Genomic DNA, 16,266 nt, shown 5'->3' on the forward strand with positions numbered 1-16,266 from the left:
GCTTGTTTAGATTTGAATATGGGATCTTAGGAATTCTTTTTTGTCTATCTCTAAGGTTAATAGTAGTGGAGGTGTAACTGCTAGTTCAAGTTTTGTTCTTCTTTTCTTTTATTTGTGTGATTTAGAGTTTAATTTGTAGAGGTTTCAATTCCTACAAAATTTACAACTTCTGGATTTTAAAACAACAAAGTGGTTTCTATAGAATTTTAAGTTACCAGTACTCCTGCCACAGCTAACATTGGAACTCATTCATATACCAATTCATGGCTCTGTAAACAAAATATTTAGGCTTGATACTAAAAAAATAGTAAATGTCAAATTATAAATCAAGTTTGAAATTTGAATTTTGAAATAATAATCATGTTTACCTTGAGATAGAAAGAAAGTCCTGTTAGAAGACAGCCCATGGATGTCCCTGTTGCTGAAATGGGGGAGCAGCTCTTGACTAGCTCCGTAGACATGTAGAATTTGTATTTTCCAAAGAGGTTATAAATATTGTGCTTTTGGCCCATGTATTTCTGATAATAAAATTTCTACTAATTATTGATAAAAAAAGAGTTTATTATCTTAGAGAGTTTGATTATAAAGATCAATTTAATACATATAGCATAACCAATTGATTCACTAGGCAGAGAAATTGGAATTTATCACTTCTTAGTGATGTAGTTAAATAGATGAGTGACAGTTGGTACAAGGTATCTTAAACTAAGACCATACGGAAACAAAAATTTAAAACAATTTAGTTGAGCACTTTGGGGATTTTATGTTTTAGGCTGAAAGACTTTACCATGAGTCTAGAACAAAGCCCTTTTTGAGGCCATTAATCAAAAGTTGAGATGACTAATATAATTAAGACATTACTTCAATCTAGTATGCTGTAAAGGGATGCATGATATCCGGGGTCTAGAGACTGTTGTGCAGATTGTCTTGATGGGTAACACAATGTCTAGATTCCCATCACTCTTGGACATATCCAAGGGCAGAGCTTGGGGACATGCTCCCCCTTTGTACCCATTGGTGGTTGTAGCCTTGTAAGAGGTTCTACCCATCATAATACAAGGGGTTCTCACATATTCTTTTTAAGGTTTATACAGCGCATCCTCCCATAAAAATTAAATGAATCAATGAACCAGTGAATGAAGAATCCTATCTTTCCAATCCTAGTCATATCACTAGAGGCTTTATTGCATGAATCCTTGAAGTATTTGTTTTTTGTCTTTTGTTTCCCGGTTGGATTTTTCAGTTTGAGTAAAAAAACTATTAATGCAACAGTTCCTTTTGTCTCTTAGAACAAACAGAGTTGCACTTAAAGTATTTGTTTGCCATCAAATTATTCTACTAGAATCTGGTTTCTATATAGCAGAACTTGTATGATTTCATAGTTTGGGCATGGCAGGGCTGGTCCATGTTTTACTTCTCTATGCCTTTTGTTTGCTTCTGTTGCTTACATGGGAACATAGTCATATACATCTTATACGATTTTCTTAAATAAGTTTTAATTTTACTATAGAAGAAAGGACATAAAACTGTAGGGGGAACCCTGTCAATGCTGGTTGGCTCATGCTCACCAACTTTTTGCAAGCCTTGCAAGCTCTCTCTGATGATGGGATGTTGTTTCCAATGTGAGGCTTCTAGTTATTTGTAGCTTGATGGTGTCCATCAGTAGCTTTGCAAGACTACTAATGTAGTAAGCTTAATTGCTACTGTATTTTGCTTCGTAAACCTCAATGTTTCTCTTATGGGTCTGGGGTTCTACTTTTTGTTATTGATATTTGTGGTCATCGTATTGCACTACTCTTGTTTTGAGACCTCTCTTTATGGGTCATGGATGTCTTTGGCCATTTATATCTTAATGTAATGATTGCGTTAACCTTGGTAGAGATCTGCATCTACGTTTCAGTTGTGCTATCTGGTGAATCTTTAATTATAGACCATATGCCATTAACATCATAGCCCTTCACCCCCTTTTCTACACACTCCACTTATCATTCCACCAGCTGTCATGGACAAACAAGAGTACATTTCTCAAAGAAGAAAGTGCCCTCTTTTTTGAAACAGAAAATATGAAACACTAATAGTTATTAGATGGTGGGTTTGCCTGCCTTACAACTCTTTGTCACTCCAAAATCACTTCTAATTGTGGTTTCCTCGGTGCTGGGAACACCAATTGTAGGGATGGATTTTGGAGGCAATAAAAGATTTTTTTCTCCTCTTACAGAAGAGTAGAAGGAAGTTGCATCATCAATGGTTGAAGAGCATAGCAGCAGAAAATAAACAGATTGTGACATAGTGGGTCTAGAAACAAGGAAAAAGAGAAAATTGGTGCTTGTCAATATTTTGACAGGGGAAGGTGATTAGTTTTATAGCTTTATTCCATGCCATCTTATGAAATGGGGATAATGGATTCAAACTTAATGGAAGTTCTTTTCAATTCAAAATAGAGGATAGAGAATAAATAGGGTAGCAAAGACATAATGATGAAACAGAGCAGAACTAGGAAAGATAAGAATGGATTAAGAAAGAATATGAATAAAGGAAAAAAGTTAGAAAATAAATTGGAGCAAATTTGAACTTTATTTTTTTTCTTCTGATGCTAAATTTCCTTGATTGTGCACTTATATTTGGTCAAGAGATTGTGTTTCATAAGTCAAATTTCAAACATTTCTGAGAATTTGCATTTCCATGGCAAATCTACCTATAGAAACTGAAGAAAAATTCAAAAAATATCCAATGCGTCCTTTCTCATGCATCTAAGACTGCCAATATGTTGACTTCAGCTTGAGAATCATCATGTTACAGGATTCATTCCCATTGTCAACTATCAACAAGACTAGCCCATTATATTTTTAGTTCCTCGGTTACATTGGGTATTAACATTTAATGGCTTTAGATCTGGTTTTGAATATTACTAGGTTATCGGAATTCCCAACTACATCTATGATATGTGATACATAGATACCTGATCTAGGGTTTTTTTCTTCTTCTTTATCTTGGTCTTTCTTAAAATTTCTTATTTCTAAAATCTCTATTCAGAACCAGTCATGCCATGCTTATGTTTGCCCTTTTAATTTGCTGGACTGATGTTTTTTTGGGTGTTGGTTGGAGTTTTCTAAGGAAAAAGTATTCTCACCACTCTTTTTTTTTTTGTGCCTCAAGGTGTTATTGGAAATAATGCATCAAATGTGTTGTGGTGATATTTTAGTATAATGATTGGCACTACCATGCTTATGTTGATGCCAGAATTGTATGCTAATGGATAGCTCAAACTAAATGTGAATTTTAGTCATGAAACTTGAATTCTTTCTTGAGGTTTTGCTTTCTTTGTTTGAATCTCATTGTGAGTTGAGAGGCTATTAACTGAGTTTTCTTCTAAGGCACTCATGTAAAATGATCTCTCATTCTGACATATGGTTTGGGTAGTGTTCTCACTTATTAAGAAGCCCTCTTTGTGACAAAAGGTGAGACTCACAATGTGGAAAAAAACCTTGAGTGTGGCACTTGTCTTTTATCTGTGAAGTAATTAGGTGTTGGTCTGCTTGCTAACCTGAATTAATCATTTCTTCCCTAGATTTTAGCAAGAAGTTATAATTTCACATGGGTTTGGATTGTACTAGAAGGTTTTGATGGTAGTAGGAGGACACTTCTGCTTCTCTTGAAACAATTCTAGTTGTAGGAGATTTATTTTAAGGTCTAGATTCTAGAAAAAAGCCTAAAGGTCATAATTGCAGTTGACGGGTTCAAGAATGTTGTCTTAAGGAAGGCTCATTGCTGGTTGTTTTTGTCTTTTATGAGGTAGTGGTGTGTCTGGAAGCGTGTCGTTAACCACTTCGGAACACCAATTTTAATATTTATAATTTTTTTCCGATTCTTAAACAATTACAAACGCAGTAAATGGTGAGAACGGGTCGTATCCACAGGGAAGTAAGAGAAAAATCGTTATTTACTTAAATCCGGGAAACAAAACACAATTGAGAGTTGCCAAAACACTGAATTTAATTAATTGAACTGAAATTCATTAAAATAAAATTCGAATAGTGCTGGAAGTGAAAAGTGCAGAAAAATAAACAAATAAATAAAAGGAACGAAATAAAAAGTCTATAATCTGACCAGATGTATTAGTGTCCGGATTTCTCCTTTGACCCTCGAACTTCTTGAGCTAGGCCTTCTGTCTTACTTGGCTGAATTCCAAATCTACAGAAAAGAAAAGAAAAAATCAAACTGAATGAAAATAAATTGTAGAAAGGAAAAAACAGAACTGGAAATGAAAGAACGAAAATTAAATCTAAGACTAATGGTTGGAATTTGAATCCAGAGGTGGCAGTAGTGGCTTAGGCGAATTGCAAGCAGGAACCCCTCCTCTTGCTTGGGCGTCCTCCTTTTCCTCTACCCTTGAACTTTTCAAGATCAACATTCCGTCTTACCTAGGGGCAGAATCCAACCCCTTCTCAGGAGCCCATGGGTCGTTTTTATAGAGAAGGGTGGATAAAACTAGGATTAGAGAGAAAGAGGGGGGCGACAGCTAAGTTTTAGCAAAGATATGGGCGGCTTAGGGTTTCTATTGAAGGGTTAGGATGGTTCTGGGGTGATAGGGTTGAGAAGAGAAGGAGAGGGCGCCCAATATTATGTAGGGCTGAGATTTGGGTGCCCAGAAATGGATGGTGGAGATTGAGGCACATAGGGTTGAAAGGTGGAGATTAAAAGAAGTGGGTGGTGCCCTAGAGTGGATGGTTGAGATAGAGGATGGAATGGAGGGCTGAGATCTAGTGGTTAGGGGCTGAATGGTGAGGATTAGAAGTTAGGTGGCATCCTAGGGTTTAAAAGATACAAAGAGAGTGTCCAAGAATGAATGGTGGAGATTAGAAAAGGTGGAGGATGGAGATTAAACAACTAGGGGCGGCTAGGGTTTGCTAAGGATGAAAAGAATGGGTTAGAAGGTGCCCTAGGGTTTGTTAGGGAGAGGGGAGCATGCTAATACAGTAGGAGGGGCGCCATTTTGGGTTTAGCAAATAGGAGGCATCCTCTTGTTCTCAATTTTTCACAAAAACACCCATTATCTCAGCTGGACTTCACACCAACTTCTCAAAAACTACGTTTCAGCCATGAAACCTCCCTAGTTTTTCACAAGATTTGCATAGAGACCTTTAAAGGTCATAACATTGAATTTAACTGGGAAAATGACACATTTTGACTATTCTAAGGTCGAAAATACCCTTGAAGTGATGCCTTTAAAGCATCAAAATACAGAGTTATCACACCCCCCAACTTAACCATTGCTAGTCCCTTAGCAATGCAACCTTAAAATTAAACTGAGTATATAGATCATTCCGATTGCAAGATCATCCCTAACAAAATTAGCCAAGTATCCTGATTCCAGCATTTTCAAACTTTGTATAGATCAATATTAGGCTTAAGGGGTAAAACTGTCATACTTTGAATATCGCAGAAACTTGGTTTAAAAATCTTATTTACCCTTCCATTTGCAGACTGTCTTGATAAGCTAAGATTGATTTTTAAAATCAAATGGGTATTCTTATTTACTCTTCCATTTCCAATGAAATTTTAATTCTACATATTTAATGGCTTAGCTTCTCAATTTTTTTTTTCAAAATTTCATTTTTTTTTCTCTCTTTCCTAACCCCCCAACTTAAGTGCCATTGTCCCTAATGGCATGACTAGGCTGATGCAAAAAGGACTTGGGCCAAAGGGAACAATCAAAAGGGTTTTCCTGAGGGGTTCAAGGTTTGCCACCTGGTCTCAAATAAAAAATAAATAAATAACTCAAATCCTAATAGCAAAAACACTAAAAGCTACGTTGGGTTGCCTCCCAACTAGCACTAAGTTTAACATCTTCAGCCGGACACATTCACGCACTATTCTTTTCTATACTCCTAGATCCGCTTTATTGATTACACATACATGGCTCAGATTGGGCTAATCAAGGGTATAACATCTAAAAGATTGTCCACTATATCTACCTTGCACTCATCTTCCCCTAGGTTTGGATACTTAGAGACACTAAAAGCATTTAACTGGATTTTTTGCTCCCCAAATGAAATGTTCATTTCTCCCGATTTATAGTTGATGTTTGTACTGGACATTGCTAGAAACGAACATCTTAATATTATCAGGATATGGTTTAGTTCCTCGATTGGGGTCATATCTAGGATGATAAAATCCAATGGGAAATGACAACCCTCTACCCTGACAATGACGTCCTCAATAATATATCGAGGAATCTTGACTGACCAATTCAGCGAGTTATAGAATTACTGGGGTAGGTTTAACTTGTCGATCCTAAACCTGTCATGAATAATGGATGAAAGCAGAATTATACTGGCCCCAAGATCCAATAGGGCCCGATCGAAGGTGACTCCAAAGATGACACAGCTTATGAGAGGAGCACCAGGGTCTTTCATTTTTTCGGGAAGCTGGTTTAGGAGAGTTGCACTAACATTTGCCGATAGCATCATTTTTTGTGTGGCTGATCGTGGCTCCATCATTTGAGTACACAGCTCTTTCAAGAACTTGGCATAGGTCGGGACATGTTGGATCGCGTCGAGGAGAGGGAAGTTAATATGGACTTCCTTGCTCTCCTCGTTGCGAGTCTCTTTCTTCTTTCGCACCGGCCCTACTGTGAGTGCAGTTGGAAAGGGAACTACAGGTTGGTTCACTATAGGCTCTTCTTCTAAATTTTCCTTTCCTTTTTCTTCCCCCCCAACTTATGGTCTTCTTGCTCCTTTCTTCTTCACTAACTCTCTTTTTCTCACACAGGTCCTCTAAAATATTCCCACTCCTTAAGGTTGTAATAGCCTTGGTATTTTCAGGCTGAGGGTTCTTAGGAGGTGGTTAAATCCGCTGTGGAGTAAAACCCGATGGTTGATTTCTAGGATTTGCAACCGGTTGACTCGGTAGTTGCCCTACTTTTCTCCTCATCTTGGCTTCGACTAGCTGTCCTATTTAGCTCTCTAATCTATCGATGGACTGCTGTTGATTTAGGATCAACTGCTGAAGCTACATGAATTGGTCATCAACTATATGGGTCCGAGGAGGTTATGGGTAGGCCTAATAAGATTGAGCTGGTTTATTCCTAGGGTACATCTTCTGGAATTGGTTTTGTACTTGCGGCCTCTGAAATTGCTGGGCCATGGAGTTAGATGGATGATAATGTTGTTGGGACTGTGTGTAGGTTTGATATGGTTGAGCCAGTTGAGTCCTAGGGTAATCATTGTACTCCCAGTGAGTTTGGGCTTCAGATCACTGAGAGTGCATATCTAGCAGGGCGGTTTCTTGGATTTAGGCCCTATAAGTGAAGTTGGGCTGATTTTCCCACCCAGGGTAATATGGAATAAAGAATGGGTTAGCATTGGGCTGGAAAAATTTGTTGGCCGCATGTACTGACTAGTTGACATGGGCCCACCGCAGGGCACTGGCTAACATGATGGGCCAAGTATGCACAGATGGAACATGTTGAATAGGATGACAAGGTTGGGTATGGGCTAAATTGTTGACGACATGTCCAGTTGTTGAGACACATGGTTCCAATTTATCTATGGCTCAGGTTGGAAGTAGTTTCTCATTCCACAAACTACGGCCATTGAATTCATTTTGTTTTAACCCCCCCTTTTTCTCCATTTTTTATTAAATTTTAAATTTAAATTTTTGAATTTTAATTTCAAATTTAGATTTTGAAATTTAAATTCTGCAATTTAAACTCAAATTTTATTTTTTATTTTCTCTTTTTTTCTTAATTCAAAATTTATTTATTTTTAATTTAAATTCAAATTCAGATTTTGAAATTTAAATTCCTAAAATTTAAATTCAAATTTGAATTTTAAATTTTAAAAAAACTTGCAAACAAATCAACCACATAACCTAGGGTTGACCTAGGGTTTCCTAAACTAGTGGTTCAATCAATGTGAATTCTCTTAGGTTCACTTGGAATCACACCACTTCCTTTGGTTAGCTCGGTAAGAGGTGGGGATGTGGGAGGCTCCCCTTGCTCTCGCAAGGACCTAATTAAGTAACCACAAAACCTGCTTAGGCATAGCTGTTTAACCTCTTACCTTAGACACCAACCGCCGGTTATGAAATGCAATCACAAGTTTCCCTAAAATTCAACACACTTTTGAATAAAATGTTAGGCTCCCTAAAGGATCTTGCTATCCAAATTTTAAATTAGGGTTTAGGGTGAACTACATGTGAAGGGTGGTGATTTTTGGGCCAAGGAAGGGTGATGAAATCCCCACCTTACCTTATTTAAATTGGATTGCCCTTAAATGGATTAACGGAAAGAAAACAAAATAAACAAATCAAATGCAACTAATTGCAATGCATGAACAATTATTTCTAATATGCAATTCAGTAATTTAACATAAAATAATAAAACAACACTAATTAAGCAAAAGGAGCAAATAAAAAAGAGAAAACCTAACACATTCACAACTAACAATGATAATTTCAGCAATTAAATAATCCTATATGATGCATGCTATAGAATATCAAACCCTAAATATTGGAATGCAAATGCAAAACTTTTAAAATATTAATTATTTTTTTTATTATTTTATTTTATTTATTTTTTATTCTTTTTTAATTTTGAAATTTGAAATTCATATTCAAATTCAAATTTAGATTTCAATTAAAATTAAAATTTAAATTCAGATTTGAAATTTAAACTCAAATTTGAAAATTTGAACAATTTCTTATTTAGCAATTAATTATGCAACTAAATAACAAAAAAAGAAATTAAATAAAGCAACAAATAATTATTGCAAACAGAAAATAAAAAATTAATTGTGCTAAAAAGAATTAACAACTACCAAAAATAAATTCTAACAAGAGAGAAAAATAGCTACTCAAAAGGTGAAATCGAAAATAAAATAAAAAATGATTATGCAGCAATAAAAAATAAAATAAAATAAACAATTTTTTTATCTAAAAATTAAAAAAAAAAACTACTAAAACAGAAATTTGAACAAGAAATTAAAATAAAAAATGAAAAAAAAATAATACTAAAAAAAATAAATCGGATCTAGAAAAAATTAACTAAAAATTCAAAAATCACTATTCTACCAAAAAAAGAGTTCGAAAATAAAAATAAAAAAAAAATCAAAAATAAAATGGGATGACTACACTTGAAACGCAATCCAATTAATCTTCTCTTCTCTTATTTCCCGTAGTCCCATGATGCTCTGGTACCCCACCTTTCGCTATTTTGTCCTACAAAATCAAAGAGAGGTAATAATTAAAATGAAATACCGGATCAAGTAATAAAATGAAAATAAAAAAAATAATGAAACAGATCCGGATAAAGCAAAAAAAATAAAAACTTCTCCGTTGCTTCCCCAACAACGGTTCCAAAAATTTGGTCTGTCCGAAAGCATGTCGTTAATCACTTCGGAACACCAGTTTTAATATTTATAATTTTTTTTCCGATTCTCAAACAATTACAAAAGCAATAAATGGTGAGGATGGGTCGTATCCACAGGGAAGCGAGTGAAAAATCGTTATTTACTTAAATCTGGGAAAGAGAACACAATTGAGAGTTACGAAAACACAGAATTTAATTAATTAAACTGAAATTCATTAAAATAAAATTCGAATAGTGCAGGAAGTGAAAAGTGCAGAAAAATAAATAAATAACAGAAATAAATAAATAAAATGAGCGAAATAAAAAGTTTGTAATCCGATCAGAGGTAGCAGTCTCCTGATCTCTCCTTTGACCCTCGAACTTCTCGAGCTAGGCCTTCTGTCTTACCTGGCCGAATTCTGGATCTGCAGAAAAGAAAACAAAAAATCAAACTGAATGAAAGTAAATTGCAGAAAGGAAAAAATGGAACTAGAAATGAAAGAACTGAAATTAAATCTAAGACTAATGGTTGGGATCCGAATCCAGAGGTGGCAGTTGTGGCTTAGGCAAACTGCAAGCAGGAACCCCTCTTGCCTGAGCGTCCTCTTGTTCCTCTACCCTTGAACTTCTCAAGATCAGGCTTCCGTCTTACCTAGGGGCAAAATCCAACCCCTCCTCTTGCCCATGGGTCCTTTTTATAGAGAAGGGTGTATAAAACTGGGATTAGAGAGAAAGAGGAGGGTGGCAGTTAGGTTTTATCAAAGATATGGGCGCCCTAGGGTTTCTAATGAAGGGTTAGGATGGTTTTGGGGTGGTCTTAGGGCTGAGAAGAGAAGGAGAGGGTGCCCAATATTATGTAGGACTGAGATTTGGGCACCCAAAAATGGATGGTGGAGATTGAGGCACCTAAGGCTGAAAGGTGGAGATTAAAAGGAGTGGGTGGTGCCCTAAAGTGGATGGTTGAGATAGAGGATGGAATGGAGGGTTGAAATCTAGTGGTTAGGGGCTGAATAGCGAGGGTTAGAAGTTTGGCGGTGCCTTAGGGTTTAAAACCTACAAAGAGAGTGTCCTAGAATGAATGGAGGAGATTAGAAGAGGTGGAGGGTGGAGATTAAACAGTTAGGGGCGGCTAGGGTTTGCTAAGTATGAAAAGAATGGGTTAGAAGGTGCCCTAAGGTCTGCTAAGGAGAGGGGAGCATGCTAATATAGTAGGAGGGGTGCCATTCTGGGTTTAGCAGATAGGAGGCACCCTCTTGTTCTTAGTTTTTCACAAAAACACCCCCTCTCTCAACTGGATTTCACACCAGCTTCCTAAAAACTGCATTTCAGCCATGAAACTCCCCTGGTTTTTCACAAGATTTGCACAGAGACCCTCAAAGGCCACAACATTGAATTTAACTGGGAAAACGACACATTTTGACTACTCAATGGCCAAAAATACCCCTGAAGTGATGCCCTTAAGGTATCAAAATACAGAGTTATCAGGTAGTGGGTAGAAGTTATGCTTTCATTAATAAAACATGACTGATACTTTCTAATAGGGTGATCTGATTTGTCTCTGCATAAGCTTGTCATCCTTTGATAGGTAGGAAGACTGGTTTGCTGTTCCATCTACTAGTACAACTAGACATGACCTGCTAGTTCCTAGAAAGGTCCTGAGTCTTTAAGAGAAGAGTCTGACCAAGAGGGAGGATTAGTTAGAAGTAAACTAAATCTTGATTGGTCCATTTCAGCAACAACAGTAGCAATTCGGTTTGCTTTGATTGAAGTCGAACCTAGTTTTGCTTTATTAGTCCCTTACTCCCTCTGTTTGCCAACCTCCTAAAAGAACAATCTCTCTTATTGACTAAATTAGTCCCTCACTCCCTCACTTCTTCATTCCCCAAAATCTGGATTAGTCCATTTGGGGGTTATTGTCTTGCTTGAATTCATTATTTCTGAATTGCTCAAATCAGAATAATCTCTCCTGGGTTGCTCATAATGCATTGGTTTTGACCTACTGCATGTTGGCCAACTAGAATGAAGGCCTCCTTTGAAGTACTCTGATGAATCACCCTATTTTCATCAGTTAAGACTTTTAGCGTGATGAATATAGACTGGTTGTTAGGTAATTTTGTGTTGTCAGCTTCTAGAACATGTTGCCAATAAGGATAAGGCCTAAACTCAAATTGGAATCATTATAATAGGATCCCGGAGAAAGATTTGAATAGCCTTGCTGTCTTCAAAAATTGCTTAATAACATAGATTAATGGTGTTTTGTTCCAAAGAAACCAAGTGGTATTTCTCAAAACATGAAGTCAGGTTGTAGTGAAATAACTATTAGATTGTTTTATTATGGTAGCTTATTTCTCCATTACATAATTTGAGTCCTTTTACCACACTAGTTTGAGATTTATTATGGTAGCTTATTTCTCAAAACATGAAGTGCTGGCACTTCGCATTTTGATAGCAAGAGAAATCTCCATGGGATTTGATTGTGGTAATCATTTTTGATTGACTACTACATACTTTGGAATTGGAATCTGCCTGGGTTGAGGCTTTGACTGATCACGAGTCCTGCTTATGTTTCTTTTTCTTTTGATACTAGTAAGTGCTCGAGTAATTTTGGAATTTCTTGAAGATGTTGATTCTGGAATGTTTGGGTGTCAGGGATCATGTTTCATTTGAATGGTTAGTGCTCATGCTACAATAAATTGTCATGGATGTAGTGTTCTTACTTGAATGGTTTTTGTGTTGAATGGTGGTCTTGGAATTGATGGATGGAATGAATGAATGAATGCATATTAGAGTGTTTTTCTCTTTGTAGGTGATCTTACCCCTGAACCCACTACCCATAATCGTTCTAACCACTGCAAACCACCACAATAAACCAGCATGAAACCAGTCCCAAACCCACCTTCTTTTGTCCCACTAACTATTGTAAGTCTTGGCATTAAACCAGTCCCAAGCCCACCTCCTTCAACTCCTATATCTACTGAAATTTTATAGCAGGAAATGGAAATCAGACCTGAACCCACTCCGGGTGACCCATGCCGTTGTTGCAATTTGTAGCAGAAAACCAGCATGAAACCATCTCCAGACCCACTCCTTCAACTCCTATATCTGCTGAAATTTTACAGTAGAAAATCATCCTTGAATCCACTCTTGGTGACCCCTACCATTGCTGCAATTTGTAGCAAGAAAACAGTGTGAAACCAACTCCAAACCCACCTCCTTGAACTCCTATATCTGCTGAAGTTTTACAGAGAAAATCACCCTTGAACCCACTCACGATGACCCATGCGATTGCTGCAATTTGCAGCAAAAACTTGGTGTGAAATCAGCGCCAAACCTGCCTCCTTTAACCTCTCCATCTGCTGAAAGTTTACAGCAGAAAATCAGCCTTGAACCCGCTCCCAGTGGCCCATGACACTGCTACAATTTGCAGCAGAAAACTGGTGTGAAACCAGCCCCAAACCTGCCTCCTTTAACCCTCTACCTCCTGTGATTTTTACAACAAAAAACCAACCTGAGCCCACTCTCAGCTGTCCATCTAACTGCTATAATTTGACCTCTTGAAATGACCCAACCAGTCTTGCAATGACCTCCTTTAACCCCTCCATTTGCTGTGATTTTTCCCCTTATTTCTGAGAGGACATGGATTAAATAAATCTTATAGAAGTTGAGTAGATTAGAAGAGCTATGGATATAGGCTAAAAAGGAGATGAGGTGAGAAACAATTTGAGGACTCAATTTAACAATGCCTATAGACCCCCTAATCCTGGTGAAGGCAGGCCTTGATCCCAAATCTCTGCTGCAACCAGCTAAGTTCTTTACCAGCAAGCTAGTCGGCACTCCATATTGTTGGACTGAGGCTTTGTTAAGTTGATATTTTTATGCATAATGTAATCAATCACGGGTCATCTCCAAACATCTTATATTCCTAATTGTCTATGAAGGAATTATAGAAAGGATTTTAGTAGTTTGGACATTCCTTTCATTTCATATCATATAAACATAAGAATGATTTTTTTTACCAGTCATAAGACAAAATGATATTCAACACCTTTACTACAAAATGCACCTTTATTCATTTGGTATTTGTTCTTAGCTATATGGAATTAGAGTGATAAAATAATTTCAAATTACTTATCAGTGTTCATCATTTCTGAAAATATCATTGAATACTTTAAAAGATTAGGCAATGCTAAGCATTTCATGATTTTTTTGCAATAATATAACCAATGCTTTCTATTTATGGTAATCAATGTTTTCCACTTTAAAGTTGAATTTATGCTCATGATTCTTATTCTCTGAATATCCTTTTGTTTGTTGATCATGAGGATTTGGATATATTTGTCTCAGGTGTTGGACACCAATAATGCAGAAAGGGAAAGGATTCCTATAGATCACCTTTCAAAGGTACTCATGAAATTTGTCTATGGTCATTGATTAGGGGCTTAGTGTACCACCTCTGGATTGTTCTCCAAATATTACATTGGTCTGAATAGTTGACTCTATAGGAACTTCTTGTTCATAGTTTTATTGTCTAAGGGTCAACCAAATTGGATACTTAGGATCACACAACTGTTTATCTTTTCAGCTGTGGCCCATCCAGGTGGTTCTCTATCCAGATTGATGAAATTATTGTTGCTTTAAAAGGTGAATCCTACCATCATGGTCTGAATAGTTGACTCTATAGGAACTTCTTGCTATTTCACGTGTTATGATTTCCTGGCAGCCAATTGCCATTTCAATGGGGGTCTATGATATATGTCACAGGTACAAATTGTGAAGAAAGAATGATAGAGGTACAAATTTTATCGGCAACAGAAAACAGAATGAATTAATAAGTATTGACGCAGATACAATTGGTTGTGACGTTACAATTCAGTTGTTGTTTCAACTGGTGAACATTTAGAGCATTTTTAATTTCCATTTTGTACTTCATTATTGTACCTTGGATTATGCCATTGGTTTCCTTATACCCTTCTTTGAAACTAAGTATTACTGTATCAGTTAACATCTAAATTAATTTGATAGCAGAGATGACTGACTTAAATTTGACAATTATGATATGATTTTCAGAAATTATTGGCATCTGGAAGCCTAGGCTTTAAACACAAATTTTCTTGTGTCAGGTAAAATCCTTCTCTTTAGTTCATTCTTATCGTCTTATGATGAAGTTTGTCATGAATATGGTGCTCTTATGATTTTTGTGTTGAATGGTGGTCTTGGAATGGATGGATGATGAGAGGGAGGTACTCTCGGACATTAGGGGTGGAACGGATGAATGAATGCATACATTGGAGTGCTTTTTTCTTTGCAGGTGACCTTACTCCTGAACCTATTCCCCGCAACCACTGCAACCCACCACCAAAAGTGTTGCACTTAAAACATAACAGATCTTAACATGCCTCCTGGCTTTCCTCCAATCTCTTTCTTTTATTTCACAAGCCACAAACAATATTCTAGTGACTAGGATAGCATCATGTAAAAGGACTAAAATATCCTTTTTGACATGGATAATGCCCTGCTTTCCATGAGGATGAGTCCGCCTCCTTGGGTCCTTGGAGTTCGGTCTAATTTGGAATTGGCAAGGTGTGAACTTTGAGAAGCATCTTTTGCTGTAAACCTAAAGAGAACACCATTGTAACTTCTTCCGAGAATCAGGTTTGAATGCTGGGTCCGACTATGATATGGAAAACCATATCATATCTAAAACCTCTGCTACTGCCACGTATACAACAGTTACCTGAGTTATTTAAGTAATCGGTAATTATATTTTTTATATGTTAATTAAAATTTAACACTTTAACCTATCCGTTAATCTCTAATCTTCCGTTACCCATTCTTCTATCCTTCGAGTTCCCTCTTCTGGTCAACTTCTTCGAGCTCCCTCTTCTGGTTGAACTTTAAGGGAACAAATTTGCATTGAAAAAAATTTACAATACGTTTTTTGGCCTAAAGATTAGTGGCTAATTCATTCTTAAGAAGTTTTGCCTTTTAATATCAGGTTCAAACATTTTTAGCTGAATAAATGGACACATAAATTATTCAGTATTTGATCATGACAAGTTTCATCCTGAAGGGTGTAGGCACTAATGAATTTCTGTTCTGTAAACTTACTGCACATTAACAAAGTATGAATTGAAGTTTAACAACTGCATGAAATTGACATTAAACGAGCAATGGAATTCATTTCCAAGCTGCCAAAAAGCAACCCTAAGAATCAAGAATCAACCTACAAATATACATGTATTCCAAGTTTCTTTTTCATTAATTCCACCAATACCTCGTTGTGTAGATCCCTGCTGCAAGTTCTGTCACTCCATCACTTATTCTAATCTTTCAATATGGCCCGCAAGCCACCTACAAGAGAACAAGATTCGTCATTCCCACTCCAACATATACACAAATGTAAAGAAGAGGGATCTAATAACAGCGTCTAGCGAATGAGATAACAAACCTAGAAATGTGTTTGCCGTTGCTGGTTGGTGTCGTCCACGGAGAACATAAAGAAAATCAAATATGATATCGAATACAGAGAGAGGAGAGAAAGACGGAGAAAGAGGAGATATATTTTTACCGGTGGTTAGATGCCGCCGTTGGTTCCGTCCTCGCCGGTGATGTGAAGTTTGAGTAAGAGAGAGAAAGAGGCGACTGTGGGAGAGATTCATCCGAGTAAGAACGAATGGAAAGACGTTAACGTCTTTATTATTTGAAATGAATTTCTTTTTTTGAAATGTGATTTTAATTGTTGTTGGAACCGATTACCTGCGATACCCTGTATTCATCAAAACAGAAAGTCAAAGGTGATTGGTCCATCTCATCCGATATGATATGGAAAAGATACCTTGTTAAGTTGTTCCATATCATAGATTTTCCTCTTAGTTCAGTTGTTGACATTTTGCATCCCAACAAGTATGAATTTGTTG

General features: G+C 36.7%; 2 long non-coding RNA genes across 2 annotated transcripts; both read right to left on the reverse strand.

The window, feature by feature from the left end:
- Window positions 1-368: 368 nt before the first annotated feature.
- Window positions 369-9,267, reverse strand: LOC148871601 (uncharacterized). Its single transcript, XR_016107753.1, has 3 exons — window positions 9,133-9,267; window positions 4,108-4,191; window positions 369-518 (listed from the first exon to the last, which is right to left on the reverse strand). It is a non-coding gene; the product is annotated as an uncharacterized LOC148871601 (long non-coding RNA).
- A 282-nt stretch (window positions 9,268-9,549) lies between these two features.
- On the reverse strand, window positions 9,550-16,047 carry LOC148871602 (uncharacterized). The gene is made up of 4 exons (XR_016107752.1): window positions 15,918-16,047; window positions 15,798-15,818; window positions 15,624-15,700; window positions 9,550-9,774 (listed from the first exon to the last, which is right to left on the reverse strand). It is a non-coding gene; the product is annotated as an uncharacterized LOC148871602 (long non-coding RNA).
- Window positions 16,048-16,266: the final 219 nt, after the last annotated feature.

The sequence above is a fragment of the Nelumbo lutea genome, chromosome 2, assembly GCF_056320005.1.
Source record: "Nelumbo lutea isolate HS-2025 chromosome 2, American lotus-T2T, whole genome shotgun sequence".
Classification (NCBI taxonomy): Eukaryota; Viridiplantae; Streptophyta; class Magnoliopsida; order Proteales; family Nelumbonaceae; genus Nelumbo; species Nelumbo lutea.